The sequence below is a fragment of the Dreissena polymorpha genome, chromosome 13 (genome assembly GCF_020536995.1).
Source record: "Dreissena polymorpha isolate Duluth1 chromosome 13, UMN_Dpol_1.0, whole genome shotgun sequence".
Taxonomy (NCBI): domain Eukaryota; kingdom Metazoa; phylum Mollusca; class Bivalvia; order Myida; family Dreissenidae; genus Dreissena; species Dreissena polymorpha.
This window is the reverse complement of record NC_068367.1, coordinates 898,690-920,241: the sequence shown is the minus strand read 5'-3', so window position 1 is coordinate 920,241 and position 21,552 is coordinate 898,690. Positions and strand designations below refer to the sequence as shown.

General features: G+C 34.0%; 1 protein-coding gene across 4 annotated transcripts in view; it reads right to left on the bottom strand.

Moving 5' to 3' along the window:
* Window positions 1–21,552, bottom strand: part of LOC127855098 (ribosomal biogenesis factor-like) — a 92,175-nt gene that overhangs the window by 9,594 nt on the left and 61,029 nt on the right. The window lies entirely within an intron of this gene.

Here is a 21,552-nt window from a genome sequence, read left to right as displayed (position 1 = left end):
TTTTCACATAGCGCGGCTTGTACGTAAGGTATTTATGATAAGGTTCTATATGCAATACAAAATATACATGTATCTTCATTGAAATTCAGTTTATCTTTCAGTGGCTGAGCCGTCGACTACGTCACGCGCACCACCGCTTTTTGAGATGCTTTAATAAATTAGCCAATCCAACTTCCGAGGTGGCGCTCAGGCCCGGATGTTACGAAATTTAACGGATAATTTCACAGGGTGATTAGGTTTAATATGTTTTTTCAACACATTTCGCAATATTTAAAAAAATCGACCTATGTAGTGCGATTCAGAGATTATAAATTCATATAAAAATTTACAGAAACATATAATCACAACCCTTTTGGAAACGTGAGGATTGTAATACGTTGTGGCATGATAGAATTCGTAAAAGCAAATCGATGTCTTTTGCCTGTGTGACGAGAAGATTCCCTGCCAGTTTAATCGCTCATTACATAAAACGATTGCCTTGAACCTCACAAGTTAATGCGTACAGCCGACCTAATAGATACATTTGCATTTTTCAAAAAGAGATGGAGCCAATGCCAAGGAGGTGGCGCTCAGATTAGGAGGTGGCGCCAATGCATAATTATTGCTATTTTAAAGTGAAATATTTTATGTTATGATTTCTATTATGTTTACAGGACTTACAGTTTTGTGTAAGTTGACTACTTCAGCACATTTGAGTCGCGTGTGTTTTTAATTAGAAAAAGTAGTTTTTTTAATAATGTATTGATGGATTTAAACGTTCGTCTTTGTAAGATAACAACATTTAACATGTATTATAAAAAATGTAAACGGAAAAATACCGAGCTATCTTTATTTTTTGGAGTTGATAGTCGGAGAACAACATAAATGAGCCTTATTAAGATTCGTTGGGCTTTTAGTAAATTAAGCATTTGGATTAACGGCCACAAATCATAGTTTCCAGAAGAAGTATTATCTTATACTTATGTAGTTAATTATCATACTGTATACAACTATTAATGTCGATGAATTATTTGATAATAATGAACATTAAGTTATTGGCTTGATTAAGTCTCACACATTTTCGGTATACATCGTACAATATGTTAAATTCTTGTTGGTGACTTCTTAATTGAGTTGATCACTTATATATTTACAAAACTTCATCTTATTTATGATAGTTTGTGTTTATGTTGTGTTAAGATTTGGGCCTTAGTATGTACGTTGAAAAATAAATTTAATATAACAAATAACATTATCTATCAAATCTACGTCATGTGATAATGTCATTGCAATACGACTGTTAATTGAAACATCCTGCATTGGCACCACCTCCTATCATTAGCACCACCTCCAAAGCATTGGCTCCATCTCTTTTTAAAAAATGCAAAATTATCTACTACGTCGGCAAGAAGCCAATATTTGTCTGCATGCAGCATCTAATGTATGTTGTGCGCAATTGTTTGATGACGTTAGCGATTTAATTGGGTGGACATTTTCGCGTAACACAGGTAAAACTCATCGAAATGCTTTTTAAAACTCAATGCCACAACTTATAAAGGTTCTCGCGTATTTAAATGGTTTGAGAATGTACACACACATTTTTGGACGAATCAATCTTCGCTGAATCGCACTACATTGTCCGATTTTAAAAATAATGCGAATTATGTTGAATAAAACATATAAAACCTATTCACACTGTTAAATTGTCCATGAAATTTCTAAACATCCCGGCCTGAACGCTACCTCGGAAGTTGCATTGGCTCATTTATTAATGCATCGCAAAAAAGAGGTGGCGCGCGTGATTAACGGCCGTGTACGTATTTCATCATTATCGAATATATTTCATATCCATATGTCGGACAGATGTTTGAAACATTAATGCGGTATGCTTAAACGCATTAATAATCATTTACAGTATTTTATTTTGTTTACATATAACAAATCGTATTGCTTTGTTAGAATGTTAGAATGTTGTGTATAAGAATACCTGCTAGTTTGTTTTGAACTTAGGTGATTCGTTGATTTGTAATGTTCTGCATTAAATCAATATACCTTACATGTAGGTTTAAGACATGAAAGGGTGTGGGAATGCCACTGTAAATATTTGATTTTCACGAATTAAAACAATTAACGGCGACAAAAGATGCTTTCAACAAAAATGCTTCTAAATAAACATAGACTTCTTTTCTGTAACACCGTTATTTGTTCATTAAAAGACATATTTCTCAAAAGCACATTTATATAATGTTTCACCTTGATCGTACAGTTAGTCAGCATGAATGATAAAATGATTCAGAAACTAAATCACTTTCAATAAATTGTGCCGATTATAACAGGAAGATAAAGACTCTGAGTGGCTAATGTGAATTCAATGAACAGGATATGTCAAAGACTTTACCTTGTTACCTAGTTTTGGACTCCACTTGACTAAAAATCAATTATATATGTGATATCGTCAATATTCACATTCTTATCATGTTCCATCAAGACAAGACTCATAAGTATGACTTCAAATAGTAATGTCCAGGACTTTTTTTCCTTCTGTGAGAATGGCCGTTTTTCACAATTTTTGGAAATTCGCGTCTCAAATTTTCACAATTTCAAGAAGTTCACGACTCTTAATTTTCACAATTTAAGAAAGTTCGCGACTCATTTTTTCACAAACTTGAACAGTTCGTGAATTATTTTTTCTCAAAATGATTGGGGGGGGGGGGCAAACCCGCTTCACAAGAACAGGAAAAAAAAGCCGTTCTGTCGGTTTACTTATATTTAATAACATGTACGCATGTTGAACCATTAGTTGCAACAGATGAATGGAAACCTTATTACACCTCGCGGCACTATTTTTTATTGACAAGGTACCAACTGCATTAATCGGCGAGACATATAACACATGTAATTTACAAACAAGAGATGTGCTTGTCAGAAACACAATGCCCCTATTGCGCCGCTTTGAAGCCATATATTTGACCTTTGAACTAACTTGATGGATGACCTTGATCTTTCACCACTCAAAAAGTGCAGCTCCATGAGAAACACATGCATGCCGAATATCAAGTTGCTATCTTCAATATTGCAAAAGTTATGACCAAGGTTAAAATTTGGACGCCGCTTTGAAGCAATATATTTGACCTTTGACCTTGAATGATGACCTTGACCTTTCACCACTCAAAATGTGCAGCTCAATGAGATACACATGCATGCCAAATATCAAGTTGCTATCTTCAATATTGCAAAAGTTATTCATTATTGCAAAAATTTAACCAAGGTTAAAGTTTGGAGACTGAATGACAGACAGACAGGACAAAACCAATATACCCCGATCATTCGATCCGGGGGCATAAAACACACGTACACAAAAACACACAAACATTAATAAACAAGAGCTGTGTTTGTGAAACACAATGCCCCCTACTGCGCTTTGAAGCCATATATTTGACCTTTGACCTTGAAGGATGACCTTGACTTTTCATCACTCAAAATGTGCAGCTCCATGAGATACACATGCATGCCAAATATCAAGTTGCTATCTTCAATATTGCAAAAATTATGACCAAGGTTACAGTTTTGGGACACACACATACACTGACAGACACATACAATGACAGACAGACAGGCCAAAGACAATATACCCCCGATCATTCGATCCGGGGGAATATAAAGGGGTCACGTATCCTAATTTTTGGACCAAAACGGTGTAGATATTATCAAAACAAATATTCTGACAATAGTTTCGCCAAGATTGAGTCGTACGTGCGGCTTTTAGAATGGTAATACGGTTTTTCTGCAATAACAACTTGTTACCTAGTGTTTGGATGCAGGTTATCTAGATTCAAACTCGGCCTATATATTTTCGAAATAAACATTATATTCAAAGCTCATCACGATATGGTTCTATTGGGCGGAGTATTCGTCTTAAAAATAATCAGATTTGAAAACATTAATTGTAGTACTTAATGAGGGTTAAAATAAGATCTACGAAGAGGGGAACGTTTAATAATTATTATTTAAACAAGAGGGCCTGAAAGGCCCAAAGTCGCTCAGCTGAGATAAAAAGAAATGACCTGTTTTTGCAGCCCAAGATATCAATGGAACAAATGTTCTAACCAAGTTTCAAGAAAAATTAACAACAAATGCCCCCCCCCCCCCCCTCTGGCGGCCATGTTTTTCAACAGACCTGAACCATTTTTGAACTCGTCCAAGATATCATTGGGACAAATCTTCTGACAAAGTTTCATGAAGATCCGACAATAAATGTGGCCGCTACAGTGTTAACAAGGCAAATATTCATGACGCACAACGGAAGACAGATAATTGACAAAAAGTGATCACAAAAGTTCACCATGAGCAAAAAGTATTATGCTCATAAAGATTGTCACCATGTTTGAAGACGATATTATTAAAACTAATTGAGTAAACTAAATCAAAATATGATAACAACATTTGCACTCAGCAAGTGTCATTCAGATTGAACTAAAAATGTGACTAAACGTATTCAAAATGTTTTTTTAACTATAAACAACTGTAGACATACAATAAAACTACCACCCCCTAAGAGCATTGTTTTTTTAAACAAACGAACTATTTTTAGACTCACCTTGCAATTATATTTCCAATTAAAAATCAATAAATCCGTTTTAAAACACAAATCTTTCATAATGTGGGTTATTGTATTAAACAATGAAACCCAGTTTATTTTAGCAGAAATGTGGACCCTTTAAGGGAGAGTATCTTGAGCATACTAGTATGTTGATGAATAAAGAGTTTTCTCAAATTACTGAGTGAGAGTTACTGACCATTCTATAAATAGACAGTTCTGAGATCACTTCCTTTCTGGCATTGGATTCCAAGGCTTAAACATACAGAAAAAAAATCGATAAATCCGTTTTAAAACACAAATCTTTCATAATGTGGGTTATTGTATTAAACAATAAAACCCAGTTTATTTTAGCAGAAATGTGGACCCTTCAATGGAGAGTATCTTGAGCATACTAGTATGTTGATGGATAAAGAGTTCTCTCAAATAACTGAGTGAGAGTTACTGACCATTCTATAAATAGACAGTTCTGAGATCACTTCCAGAGTAGTCAATTTTCCCTCAGAACAGTGCATTTATCAATGATCAATATCTTCCCGAATTCCAGAGCAGAACTAAAAATAGATTACTGAACCAGGTTAAACAAGGGAGATAACTACTGCATAAATACTGCAAAATCATGCATATGTTGTCTTTTTTTTCAGTTATTTTTCATTTCAGTTAGTTGAAAGGCTTATCATAAGTGTTGATGACTAAAACAGTTATGTAAACAATGAAAATTCTGTGTTATGAAAAATTACATAACACAGTTAATGTCACATAATATTGACATAATAAAACCAAACTTTACCACACAGGAAACCAATGTTCTGACCAAATTTCATGAAGATTGAGCAAACTAGAAAGTTAACAAGATTTTACTAAAGCCATATATAGCCATATAAGGAAAAATGACCCGCCCCTTGGCAGCCATATTTTTCAAGCCAAGGTTACCATTTTTGAACTCATCCAAGATATCATTGGGACAAATCATCTGAGCAAGTTTCATGAAGGTCGGAAAATAAATGTGGCCTCTAGAGTGTTAACAAGGTTTTACTATAGCCATATCAGGAAAAATGCCCCGCCCCCTGGCGGCCATGTTTTTTTCAACCAACGGACATCATTTTCGAACTCGTCCAAGATATCATTGGGATTACGGATGTCGACGTGGCCCATCGTCTTGGGAAATATATATCAAATAAAAGCCGGACAGTCATACTCAAATTCGTCAGGCGCCAAACAAAAGTCGATGTTATGAAACGTGCCAAGCTTTTAAAGGGAACTGGCATTTACTTAAATGAAGACCTTACAAAGACAAATGCAGAAGTCTTAGCATCACTGCGTCTGAAGGAACCTGATATAGTAGAGAAGGCCTGGTCCCGAGACGGAAAACTGTTCGTGCGCTACCGAGGACAGGAGCGCATCGAACTAGTGTCATCTGACAAATACAGGTTGTGGCTGGCTAAGCCATGGCCAAACAAAAACCAGGTGAAATCCGGAACAACATACGCCCGCAAAGTTTCAGATGGAGGCAACTCGAGACCTGCCAACAGAACATAAACATCAGAACAGTGGCAATAGCTCTGGTCCCGGATATGGCTCCTTTGTTTACCTATCAAAATGTTGTATTGCAATTATTTCTTATTCCTGTTGTTTTTGGTACATGTAACATGCTAAACACACACACACACGCACGCATGCAATCAGGCACGCACCCACCGATACATCGTAACCTACACCCCATAAAACACGCGAGAATACACATGCGCGATCACGCATTCACACACACACGCGCGCATGCATTCACAGACAAACACACGCGCGCGCGCAAGTGCGCACGTACACGCACACACATTAAACTGATGGATGCGCACATTTGTATTTGTATATGTATATATATGTATATGTATGTGTGTGTGTATATGTATGTATATGTATGTGTATATATGTATATATATAGAGAGATAGATATATATGTATATATATATATATATTGGTAATGTGTAACTTTTTACATAGTGAATACTTTTTTTGAGTTACTTCCCCTTGATAAAATGTTTGCATGAAATAAACTTTTTACCATATCAAAACACAGATTATATTGCAAAGAAAACGTAAAACGTTATTAACAGGGAGTATAGTTATAAAAGATAAGGGTATTTTTTATGTCTGTATTCTACCGGTTTACTGATTTGATAATTTTTACGACGTGAGAATATTTATAAATTTAAAGTTTAACATTAAATGAACATCTGTATATTTGGGCTATAGCTGAATACCCACAAGGTCTTTTTTAAATGCTACTTAAAATAATGATATAATTCTTTGTTATCATTCCTTTGCTGTTTAATATGTCTGTGTACAGATTTGATGATTTATTTGGTCAATTTTTCTCGAATAATGTTAAGGGATAAGTATTGTGTAGTGTTGTCGTGTTTGTCTTATAAACACCAAAAAATGTAATAAATGTAAGAGATACATTTGCTAAACACAATATACCATCCCTTTTCTAATCTATATTGTTCTGTATTTTATCTTGTTTTTTTTTTTTTTTACTTATCATGCCTATACTATTAAATATGTCCGTTTACAGATTGGATGATTTACTTGGTCAATTTGTCTCTAGTAATAAAAGTAAGAGATACATTTGCTAAATACAATGTACCGTCCTTTTGCTAATCTATACCGTTTTGTAACCTATTTATCTTGGTCTTCACTTCATTATCCAGTTTTACTGAACTTTGTTTGATAACTAAAAATACTGATTTAAATAGACAAAATCTGTGCTATAACAATTAATTAATTTTAATTAGTAATACTTAAGCTTATACACACTATCAAACAGCATTTTAACATTTAAACAAATTTCGTTTTCGTTTAAGTTTAGATGTAAAAAAATGCCAATGATCACTATCTAGATTAAGCATTGGTCATTACCAATTTCCTGTTGAACATTCTTTTAAGTAAGACAACTCAGGATAATAACCCGCTCACAGCTAACGGTTAATAGGGAATATGCATTTTTTTATGTGAGGTTGAATGCTAACGGTTGATAATATAATGGGTTATTTGTATTGATCCGTTGAGTGAATGCATTGTACGTCTGCTTATGAAAACACTTTGACAGCTGTTATGTTTTGCTTTTGTGTTTTTGAAATAGTCATATTTAAGTTGTGCAAACAATTTCCGTATATTTATTCTCTTCTTAATAGTGCGACTTTTTAGGAAACACAATATATTTGTATTGAAGTGTTTTTTTTATTACTATTTATTATTATGTACGGGAATTTGCTTCTATAAATGAAATAAAATTATGAACACATGCGTATGGTACAAGTGTCAGTACAAACCATTATAGCATATAAATAACGAAAACATTATAAATTAAATAATAAATACATTATAAATTATAAATAAATTAAATATTTGTATTAAAGTGTTTTTTATTACTATTTATTATTATGTACGGGAATTTGTTTCTATAAATAAAATAAAATTATGAACACATGCGTAGAGTCCAAGTGTCAGTGCAAACCATTATAGCATATAAACAACGCAAACATTATAAATTAAATAATAAATACATTATAAATTATAAATAATTTAAAAATTAAATAAATTATATGTGTATTACATAAAGTTCGAACAATCGTTATATGAACAAATATATTCAATTGGTATCTAATGGGTACTAATAAATACCTTAATTATATCTTAAGCGAATGCACTACTCAGGCTTTATGAATACATGAGTACTGTATATATGCACACATAGTTGTTGTTACGCTTTGTACGTGTTCTTACTTAATTGTTGTGATTGTATACATGAGTACTGAATATATGTACACATTGTTGCTGTTACACCGTGTACGTGTTCTTACTTAATTGTTGTGATCGTATACATGAGTACTGAATATATGTACACATTGTTGCTGTTACACCGTGTACGTGTTCTTACTTTAATTACTGTGATTGTATACATGAGTACTGAATATATGTACACATTGTTGCTTTTACACCGTGTACGTGTTCTTACTTAATTGTTGTGATCGTATACATGAGTACTGAATATATGTACACATTGTTGCTGTTACACCGTGTACGTGTTCTTACTTTAATTACTGTGATCGTATACATGAGTACTGAATATATGTACACATTGTTGCTGTTACACCGTGTACGTGTTCTTACTTTAATTACTGTGATTGTATACATGAGTACTGAATATATGTACACATTGTTGCTGTTACACCGTGTACGTGTTCTTACTTAATTGTTGTGATCGTATACATGAGTACTGCTTATATGTACACATTGTTGCTGTTACACCGTGTACGTGTTCTTACTTTAATTACTGTGATTGTATACATGAGAACTGTATATATGCACACATTGTTGTTGTTACGCCTTATACGTATTATTAATTTAATTACTGTGTTTGTAAGTACACATTAATTTTTTGCGTTTGAAGATTATGTTTTATGTAAGTCTACAGTAGTCGCGTCAAATTTAATAGTATACTATGTAATGCAATACTATTAGATATATAAGTTTTCCATGAGCTGACAATATGCTATTGGGCGTTTTCATGCTATAATAAATACAGTCATACACAATTAAGAGCACACACACACGCGCAGACACATACACGCACTGCTATTTTTGTTACATGCATACACGCATCCACTGAAAATATTTTTGTTACATACATAGACACTTCATTAAAAAAGGCCATTATGGCTGTCTAAACTTTCGATTTTCGTGTTTTAGATTGCCATAGAGTGGCGTCTCTTAATACATACTAAATAGTTTAAAATGATATTCTAGTTTTGCTTGGTAAACCGTAGCGGCAATCTAGCGTGCACTAGGTTGCCACAATGTACGGGAACTTTTATGAATGAAATAAAATTATGAACACATGCATACACACACGAACATAATAAATACACCATGATAAATTCAATTATTAAAACTCCAAATATGACCAAAAGGAAATAAAGTAAGTATATTGTTTCTTTCAGTTGTTTGCATTAAATATTATCTTGCAATAGTGATTTATGATTATATTTACTGACTTGTATATGCTATTTTTATTTTATTCAGATCATTTTAGATGTCGAAAGGATACCCTAAAATGTTCACTTTAGTGAATGTAGTCGTTTATTATTTTTCTCTCACTTTTGTGATTATTTTTTTGTATTTCTTCATTTCTATGGAATATTCATCTTTTTGTTTCCATAATTCTTGTTTTCTTTTTTTGTTGTTGTTTTTATGTAGGGATATCTTATCTCTTATAATAGAAAGCAACTGGACTTTAAAAAACATAAAAATCAACTGGACAAGCACACACACACATTATCATTACAACACCCTTCACCATTTTAAATGATTAAATTATGTACTTTGAATGTAAAAGGGCTAAACAATAAAGATAAACGCATAAAAATCTTCAAATGGTTAGACAAAAAAAAAATAGTATATGCCTATTACAAGAAAGTCACTTGACACATACCTTAGCACAAACCTTAAAAGATGAATGGGACGGAGACATCTTTCTCAGTGGACAACATACTAATAAACAAGGCATTGCCTTTCTAATAAAAAATAATATAGGGATCACAGTCGATAACTTTAACGAAATAATAATTGGCAGACAAGCAAGTATAGATATAAAAATACACGAAACACAATTAACATTAATCAACGTTTACGGCCCTAACATAGATGATTCCACTTTTTACGAAACATTACAATCCTTTATAAATAATAACCAAGATAAAAACATTATAGTCGGTGGTGATTTCAATACTGTTCTTAACCCATTATTAGATAAAAAGAAGGGAAACCTTTATACTCATCCTAAAAATAGAAACATTTTAAATAACATAATTGAAAACTACAATATGATAGACATCTGGCGTACAATATATCCAAACGAAAGCAAATTCACATGGCACTCAAACACAAAACCAACAATATTTTGTAGATTAGACTATTTTTTAATATCCGAGTCTCTTTGCAACATTATTGACACATGTAACATAAAACCAGGATTTATGACTGACCACTCTCTAGTTGAACTTAAACTACACAATATGCAACCTGAAAGAGGCCCAGGATACTTTAAAATTAACAACAGCATCTTATTAGATACACAATATCAAACACAAATAAAACAGGAAATATTAAATACAGTTCAAAATAACAAAGATGCAAACCCAAACACCTTATGGGAAGTAATTAAAGGAAATATACGTAACACAACAATTAGATACACATCATTTAAACAAAAAGAAACACACAAACTTGAAACTGAAACCATCAAAACCATTGAAACACTTGAAAAACAATTGCATCAAACAAACAAAATTGATACCACCGACATTGAAAATGAAATAACATTAAAAAAACAAATATTAGATGGAATCTATCATACACAACTCAATGGAATAATACTAAGAGCGCGTGCACAGCATGTTGAACACAATGAAAAAAATACAAAATACTTCGCAAACATCGAAAAACGTAGAAGTGAACAAAAAACTGTACACAAATTAATAGTCAATGGTGAAGATATAACAAACAAAACTCAAATACTAGAAGAACAACGTTTATTTTTCGAAACCCTCTACAAACGAAAACATGTTGAAAATAACACCCTTTTTAAAAATACACATCACACTTTAAATCAAGAAGAACAACTATTGTGTGACGGATTACTAAATGAATATGAATGTGGATTAGCACTAAAAGAAATGCAAAATAACAAAAGTCCAGGATCTGATGGCATCACCATTGAGTTTTATAAAATATTTTGGAATGATATCAAAACGCATTTAATTAATTCACTAAACCATTCATATAATAATAAAAACCTAACAACGCTTCAAAAACAAGGTATTATATCACTCATTCCAAAACCTGGAAAAAACTTAGAATCCTTATCAAACTGGCGCCCAATTAGCTTACTAAATAATGACTATACAATTGCAACTAAAAGTATAGCAAACAGAATAAAAAAAATATTACCATCAATCATTTCAAAATCTCAATCTGGTTTCATAAAAGGACGTTACATTGGTGAAAACGTTCGTCTTATCCAAGAATGCATAAACTATTTCAACAATTCAAACAATCCTGGTCTAATATTCTTTGCAGACTTTGAAAAGGCATTCGATTCACTTGATCATTCATTTATTTTCTCTTGCTTAGAAAATATGAAATTTGGTGAAAGTCTCATTCAATGGGTCAAACTATTCTATACCGATATTAACAGTATAATCATTAACAATGGTTTCTTTTCAAACAGTTTTAACATCGAACGAGGGGTTCGACAAGGATGTCCACTATCATCATCGCTATTTATTATTTGCATCGAGTATCTATCACATCACATCCAATCAAATAAACACATAAAAGGCATATCACTAGAACCTGATGAAGATATCAAACAGTCCCTATTTGCTGACGATGCAACTTACTTCTTAAACGGCAATTACGATTCTTTCCATAACCTAATAGAGTCACTTACCATTTACGGAATGACATCGGGTCTTAAACTAAACAAAAGTAAATGTACTGTGCTACGAGTAGGTAAATTAAAACAAAGTAATGTCCTATATAAAAAAGAAATGAAATTTAATTGGACATCCGATGAAGCCACAACGTTAGGAATTACTTTCACAAATAATGAAAACGATACAGTTCTTAAAAACATACTACCTAAATTACAGAACTTTAAAAACTGCTTAAAATCATGGCATCACCGTAAACTTACACTGATCGGAAAAAACACAGTATTGAAAACGTTTGCACTTCCTAAATTAATTTATGTATTCACAGTTCTCCCAAATCCACCAAATGATATTATTAACGATATAAAATCAGCAATATTTAATTTCATATGGGACGGTAAGCCTGATAAAATAAAACGAACTCAATTAATTCAATCTGTAGAAAATGGAGGTATCCAATTAACGAACATTGACTCATTCTTGAATGCAATCAAATGCAGCTGGGTTAAAAGATACCTAGATAATACCAATACGAGTAAATGGAAATTATTCTACCAGAAAATCCTAAAAAAATATGGTGACTCCTTACTCTTTGAATGTAGCATCAGCAATACTATCTTACATGAAATTGCAAAGGAAAACATATTTATAGCTGATGTTCTATCAGCATGGAGTGATGTCACTCATAACATAGAAACCAAAACCAACAGTAAAACAATTTTATGGAACAATAAAGACATAACTTCAAACAATAAGTCGTTTTTCTATAAAGATTGGTTTGAACGAAGCATTAAATATGTCGACCAATTATATGACTACAGAATTAAAGATTTCTACTTGTTTGATGATATATGCTACATATACGGAATACCTTCAAATAATTTTATGAAGTACTACACACTAACCAAAAGTATACCCATACATATTAAATCTGGAATCAATACAAAAAATACACCATGCACTCAAACAACATTCGTAGAAAACATACTTGGAAGAAAAAACAAAACAAATAAAATATTTTACACACTACAAATTAAAAACCCTACAGAACACTCCAAAATCCAAAATAAATGGCAAATCCTTTTCGGAGAACATGAACTTAATTGGAAACACATATTTACCATGCCATATAAAGCAACTATTGAAAGCACACTAAGAAATTTTCAATATAAATACATCCATAGAATTATAGCTACAAATAAATACCTCTTTAAATGCAAATTATCTAACACAAATCTGTGTGACTTCTGCGGTGAAAACATTGAAACTATAGAACATCTTTTTTGGGAGTGCAAACACATCCAGCCTATTTGGAATCAATTAATATCTTTTCTTGAACAACAGCAACTAAACGTCAAACTATCTTTCTTAAATGTAAGTTTCGGAATTAACTCATTGAAATCAATAGACTATAATAATATAGTGAATTTTATTCTTATATTGATGAAATATTTTATCTTTAACATGAAGTACAAAAAACAAGTACCAAATTTTAATTGTTTTGTCCATAGTCTTAAACTAAAAATCCAGATTGAGAAAGAAATAGCCCTCAGTAACGACACATTACAAATCTTTGAACAAAAATGGAATCAGATTAAATTCTCATAATGTTTTGTCCAGTTATATACATTTCACTCTTATGTTAGTTTATCTTTCTAAAATAGTTTTGTTTATTTCTTTATTTCAATTTTTCAATCATACAAGATCATTATGAATATACAACAAAACACACAAGTCCAATATGCTTTCTTCCGACTTTATACAACTCATCATTTTCATAACTATTCCTCTACTGTTTTTTTTTCTTTTCTCTCTAATTTTTTTTTATATATATTAGCATATCTTGTATAACATGTCTGAACTTTATTGCTTTGTACAATCACTATGTTGTATGATCATATACATGTATACATTGTATGTATAATATTGAATAAAAAAAAAAAAAAAAAAAAAAAAAAAAAAAAAAAGATATCATTGGGATGAATCTTCCGACCAAGTTTTATAAGGATCGGACAATAAATGTGGCCTCTAGAGTGTTAAGAAGATTTTGCTATAGCCATATATAGCCATATAAGGAAAAATGCCCCGCCCCTTGGCAGCCATGTTTTTCAAGCAAACGTAACCATTTTCGAACTCATCCAAGATATCATTGAAACCAATCTTCTGACCAAATTTCATGAAGATTGGACAATAAATGTGGCCTCTATAGAGTGAACAAGGCATATGTTGACGTCGCACAACGCACGACGGACAACGGACGACGGACGACGGACGAAAGGCGATCACAAAAGCTCACCATGAGCACGTTGTGCTCAGGTGAGCTAGAAAAAGGATAGTCTGGCAGGGAAATGGATATTGTTATAGTGATAAAATGTTGAAAGTTGGTTTAACTTGCACTGACGTCATCATGTTTGTCGGAGGGGACATATCCGTCAATGTCGTAATGTTTTCCACAGCTTTCTTATATCTCCTATCAGACGTTCCACGTACATAGTGCAGCGTATCGTTCAGAAATACTTCAAATAGTGTTATTATGCAAGTTATTGTTACATTCATATATATATATATATATATATATATATATATATATATATATATATATATATATATATATATATATATATATATAATATATGAATGCTAATAAAATTTAACACCATTCCCGCTTATAAAAAGTAAAAAACTGACAATATTAATTAAGAAATATGTGCTATATTAATAATCTGTAAATAGGCTGTATTCGAGGTTTGTGGTAGTGGTTTAAGTGGTAGACGAACTGCTAAATTGATTCGGTAAAAAAGGATGCAATTAGACGTTATGTAAGACAATTCAACGCATATAACAATCAATGTTTGTGTCTGTATACCAAAAAGCAGTGCTCAATTTAATTTGTGTAAACCGCCTTCTAGTAATCATTGAAGCTTTTTAATATATGCAGTAAAACTCTATATCCTTTCTCTGGTTTGAGTCATCATTGTGAACATGGACATATCAACTACCATACTTATCATTAAGCATAAAACTATCTGCATACGATCACCAAAAGAGTCGTGTTCTGAGAAAACTGGGCATAATGCATGTGCGTAAAGTGTCTCAGATTAGCCTGTGCAGTCCACACAGGCTAATCAGGTACGACAATTTCCTTTTTTTTACGACATTTGTCGTTTAAATGAAGTCTCTTCTTAGCAAAAATCCAATTTAGGCGGAAACTGTCATCCCTGATTAGCCTGTGCGGACTGCACAGGCTAATCTGGGACGACACTTTACGCAGATGCATTATGCCCAGTTTTCTCAGAACGCGACTCATACGATCATCAAAACATGGTCACTTATCGGTTTCATCACCGCAAAAACATAGAAAACACACCAATCCTTACTGTACATTATAACATTATAACATTATAATGCGCGTTATATTAAAAATTAACAAGAGATGTGTTTGTCAGAAACACAATGCCCCCTAATGCGCCGCTTTTTGTGTGTGTTTACCTTTGACCTTGAAGGATGACCTTGACCTTTCATCATTCAAAATGTGCAGCTCCATGAGATACACATGCATGCCAAATATCAAGTTGCTACGTTCAATATTTCAAAAGGTATTGCAAAACTTTACTGTAAGGTTAAAGTTTTGGGACATAATGACAGAATGACGGAATGACAGACAGAAAGAAAGACAGACAGGCCAAAAACAATATACCCCCGATCATTCGATCCGGGGGCATAAAAATATCGGTATACACACGGATAGAACGTAGCAAAATTCATACTTATCAACGACAAAACAGAACTGCAAAAAATCACCATCAGGTCTTTGCAACACAGTCAATCGTATGTGTATAAAGCACACATTACGAATTCCAAAATCGATATACTATGCGCAGATGAGTGCTAAGCGAAAGATTAGGAAAGTATTCAAAATTCGTAAAAGAAAGACACGTTTGAAATGCGATCAAATATGCTTGAAAAAGCTGAAACTAATCCTCGTTCGTTATTCACAATGAAATATAATATGGCCATGAATCAACATTAAAGTATGTCTTTAACACACAAAACATCTTTGAAATTTGAGAGGATTAACATTTGGCATCAGCACGTGCAGATATTTATTTGTCGTCTGCTAAAATGTCGTCTGCTTAATTTCTAAAATTAGCATTTTCTTCGATTTTTTTCAAAGAATATTATCAGAATAACAAACAGTTTGGATCCTGATGAGACGCCACGTTCTGTGGCGTCTCATCTGGATCCAAACTGTTTGCAAAGGCCTTCAAAATTCGGTTCCCGCACTGAAAGGGTTAAGTAGACTAGCGGCTGTATCATGTGGTACATAACCAAGGAGTAATATAGACTATATTTTATAGTATATGTAATTTGAAAAGATACAGCAGAATATTAATAAATAGTATATCGGTGAGTTTGTTGGTTCTTCGTACACTGTGATAGTGCATAGTTAACAACGTTTAGTTGCTACAAACCTGAAAGAACATTCAATGTAATATGGGCAAACAATATTGAAATATCGAACATGTGCTTCACACTAATGATATACCGAAATCCTACTGTTCGACGCTTACATGTCCAACCGATTCTCAGTTCAAGTTATGCTAACAACAAGAGGTGTGTTTGTCAGAAACACAATGCCCCCTACTGCGCCGCTTTTATTTATTAATTTTTTGTTATCTTTTGGCAGATACAGATAATTATCTCCCTTTAAAGCTTATTACTTCCCGTGGATTTTTTTTTTTTACCTTTTACCTTGAAGGATGACCTTGACTTTTCAGCACTCAAAATGTGCAGCTCCATGAGATACACATGCATGACACATACCAAGTTGCTATCTGAAGCGACATAGAAATTATGAGCATTTTTCGAAACCTTAACGCAAAGTGTGACGGAGAGACGGACGGACGGACAGTCCGATAACTATAATTATGCCCTCCGTCAGGGGCATATAAACAGCACACCTACACCACCTATGATAAATATATACAAATATATTTGGTATTTCCCTTCAAAGATGTGAAAATGAATGCTGAAATTAAAACGATGAAATCGTATGAAATAGCATTAAATCACACACACAGTAATTAATTTTCAAGACTTTAAAATACGCCTGCCTTTATTAACAGATACTTCTATTAAAAAAAGTGCTGCTATACATGTGCTACATATGTTCGCACTATGCTTCTTGAATTTCAGTTTTTCCTCACGCCGTTAAACATGTTGGGATAGACTGCCGACAGGTATTTCAGCAATTGTAACCAATTTATGCCTAGTGGACTCTCCCATCGTTCTTAATTGGATCGATTTATTTCCAAAATAAGGGATGTCTAGTATATTATCTCTATATTTAGAATATTTCTTACAGAAATTCCTTTAAGCAAACAGCGCAGACCGTGATGAGACGCCGCAGCATGCGGCGTCTAATCCGTGTCTACGCTGTTTACCAAGGCATTTTTTTCTAGACGCTAGGCATAAATGGGTTAAATATGTAACCAACATATTTAGAACATATGCTGGAAACATAACGAATTGAGATGGAAAATGCTATTGCAATCGCTGTTTAAACGAATATTCATATATTTTACCTCTTATAAATCGTATCAACATCGATGGTAAGACTAACTGCCGAGAGTTCTTGTGTGTGTGGTAGGTGGACTTTAAAAGGACCTTTTCACATATTTTGGCATGTTTTGAAGTTTGTCATTAAATGCTTTATGTTGATAAATGTAAACATTGGATCTAAAAAGCTCCAGTAAAAATCAGAAATACAATTTAAAGAAAAGAAAAAAGGTAACCCTCAACAGGGGTCGAACCACTGACCCCTAAAGTCCTGGAGTAAAAGTCCACCACTTAGACCCGGCAATCCGTGCTTTTAAACTTTATATAAGCAGTTCCTCGTAGTTTCACAAAATATAACGACAACAACAGAACTCTCCAAATTATTCAATCGTTTCGCGTTGCAACGCTTTATAATTTTCATGTTTTCAAATCGTCAAAAGATGCATATAATGACTATTTTAGAGGATGGTAAATGTTTGGTATTACTGTTGAAACAACTGTTTTAATTTTGTAAATTTACCAAAACGCGAAAAGGCACCTTTAAATTGTCAGCATTATGTTAACGGACTGCTCTAGTCGGTTTATAACATGTGATTGCAAATTGTAAATATTTGACTTTCTCGAAAGCAAACAAGTTACAATAAGAATGCAAATTGTAAATATTTTATATTTACGAATGAAAACAAATTACAGAGGCATCAAACGTTTTGAACAGGAAACGTGCTACTAAATAAACACCAATTGAATGTCTTTAAAATTATTGTTTGAGAAATGTCTGATGTTTTTCAAAAGACAAATTTCAACAAAAGCTAATAGCTGTTAGTTTATGCTTGGTCACAATTTAGGACGGCATAAAAGTGACCTAGAATCTGCATGTATATACTATATGGGTCGTGCTCTGTGAAAAAGGAAGTTTAATGCATGTGCGTAAAGTGTCGTCCCAGATTAGCCTGTGCAGTCCGCACAGGCTTATCAGGGACGACACTTTTCGCCTTAACTGGATTTTTCCTAAGAAGAGACTTTCTGTTAACGAAAAATACCATAAAAACGGAAAGTGTCGTCCCTGAATAGCCTGTGCGGACTGCATAGGCTAATCTGGGACGACACTTTACGTACATGCATTAAACCCTTTTTTCACAGAGCACGGCTCATATGTTTTGCGTGATAAAACACTCGTTTCTTTTAAATAAAGACTCCTTGAAAGAAATGGGCATCAACAGGGTGATATGTCTGTAACACAATTTTGACCATTTAAAGTCCTCGATGGCACTGATTTAAGCGTGAGTCTTATCTAAACCCTTTCCCACTTAGAAGCAAAGTGAATATGGCTATGTGCACAGCATAAAACCAGAACAGCCTGCGAATAACTCGCAGTCTGTTCAGGTTTTATGCTGTTTGCTGCTCATCAGTATTAAAGGGTTGGAAATTAAGCCATTAAAATTTTAATCTAGTAAGAAAGGTATTTATCAATTATAACTTTCTAAGGGACTTCAAATGCGTAAAAATGCGTATCTAAGTGGTAAAGGGTTAGTTTGTGATATATTTTTGAAATGTCCGTTTCAGGAAATTACGCGCTGACCTCAACCGCTGAAAGCTTTTACTCATTCACTTGATCTGAATAAATCGAAAGGCACAATATTAATAGGAATATGCGTAACGGTATAAGGAACGTATATTGTAACAGTGGATGACAGCCCCATCGCAGCTAGTCACGTTTGACATTCAGCGATGCCTCGTTGGTGGCACGATATCGTGAGCAATATTGTAAACATTATTTATGTCCAAACATGGAAGCTATACACTTGTGGTTGCATTAACGGACTCTTCGAAATAATATACATCGTTTTTGTTAAACATTTTTCTAATGCTTAAGACTTCCAACGTCCTACTTATGAAAGTATTTCACCTTAGTGCCAGCTCTGAATATAAAACAGCCTTACTCTGGGAATACTGAGCTTTACCCTTTGCATGCTGGGAAATTTGTCGTCTGCTAAAATGTCGTCTGCTGAATTTCTAAAATTAGCATTTTCTTCATTTTTTCACAGAATACTATCAGAATAGCAAACAGTTTGGATCCTGATGAGATGCCACGTTCTGTGGCGTCTCATCTGGATCCAAACTGTTTGCAAAGGCCTTGAAATTTCGGTTCCCGCACTAAAAGAGTTAATACATATGCGTTAAGTGGCGTTCAAGATAAGCCTGTGCCGTCCTTACAGCGTTATCAGGGACGCCACTTTTCGCTTTCGCTGTTATGGTATTGCTGGTCTTCTTAGTAAAAAAATCAGTTTACGCGGAAAGAGTCGTCCCTGATAAACCTTTGCGGATTGTACAGGCTAATCTATGAAGACACGTTCCGCACATTTAATAATCAACCCATTGATGCCTAGCGTCTAGAAAAAGGCCTTGGCAAACAGCGTAGACCCAGACGAGACGCCGCATCATTCAGGGTCTACGCTGTTTGCGTAAAGGAATTCCTTTAAAAAATAGTCTTAATATAGAAATAAATATACTAGATATCCCTAATTTTGGAATACATTGATCCAATTTTGAAGGATGGGAGAGTCCACTAGGCATAAATAGGTTAAGCTAGTTTCCCAGAACAAGGCTTATATTAATAATTTAAAGTAGTCTTAATATGGCCCAAAACGCAATTTAAAGCATTTAGGTCTTGACAGCGTGTTGAGGGCTAGCCGCGAACACTTACCCAGCATTTTGGTGTTGACAGCTTGTTAAGGGCTTGCCGCGAACACTTACTCAGCATTTTGGTGTTGACAGCGAATTGAGGGCTAGCCGCGAACACTTACCCAGCATTTTGGTGTTGACAGCGTGTTGAGGGCTAGCCGCGAACACTTACCCAGCATTTTGGTGTTGACAGCGTGTTGAGGGCTAACCGCGAACACTTACCCAGCATTTTGGTGTTGACAGCGTGTTGAGGGCTAGCCGCGAACACTTACCCAGCATTTTGGTGTTGACAGCGTGTTGAGGGCTAGCCGCGATCACTTACCCAGCATTTTGGTGTTGACAGCGTGTTGAGGGCTAGCCGCGAACACTTACCAAGCAACTAGAGTTGAAACTCGTGTTGCACTGGAAAGTATGTCACTCTTGACGACTATTCCACGTTCAGCTTCCGGCAAGTATAAGTGCACATGCAACAAACCAAACGACTGCACAGCGTTTGTCCGTGATTCCGATATAGATTTTTAAAGAGAAACACATAACAGGTTCCCCAAAAGCGTGTTAGTTAATAATACGGCATATGCAACACATGTAAACCGTACCTGCGATATAACATACAAATAAATGATAAAAACGGACGGTTGTTCTTTAATCGCCGCGTTCATACGCTTTTACTGTCTGATGTTGAAATACACTAAATATAAAACATCTTTGCCAAAACTACAGAGCGTATCTTTGTCGTCCTCGCGGGTCACATGACCGCCCTATGTCAGGCTGATCCTATTTAAAAAGGAAATAGTTAAGTGTACGCCAGTTTTGCTGTACCATCGCGTGCTAAAAATGTTTGCTGCATTTCCCGACTTCGTGAATTTAAAAAGGGCGTTGACGTTGTTATTGGCAGCGAAACCATTTATCTTGTATCCGTGTTTTTCTAGTATTATATATAAACATTTAAGTGAGATGTCGACCAACATAGCACATATTTTTTCATTTCAAATAGCTTCACACATCATATATATTTTATATTATAACAAGATGTGTTTGTGAAACACAATGTCCCCCTATATGACGTTTGACCTTGAAGGATGACCTTGACCTTGACCCTTCACCACTCGAAATGTGAGATACACATGCATTTCAAATATAAAATTGCTAGCTTCAATATTGCAGAAGTGACATTACATGAGCAATTTTGACCCATATATTTGACCTTGAAGGATGATCTTGACCTTTCACCACTCAACATGT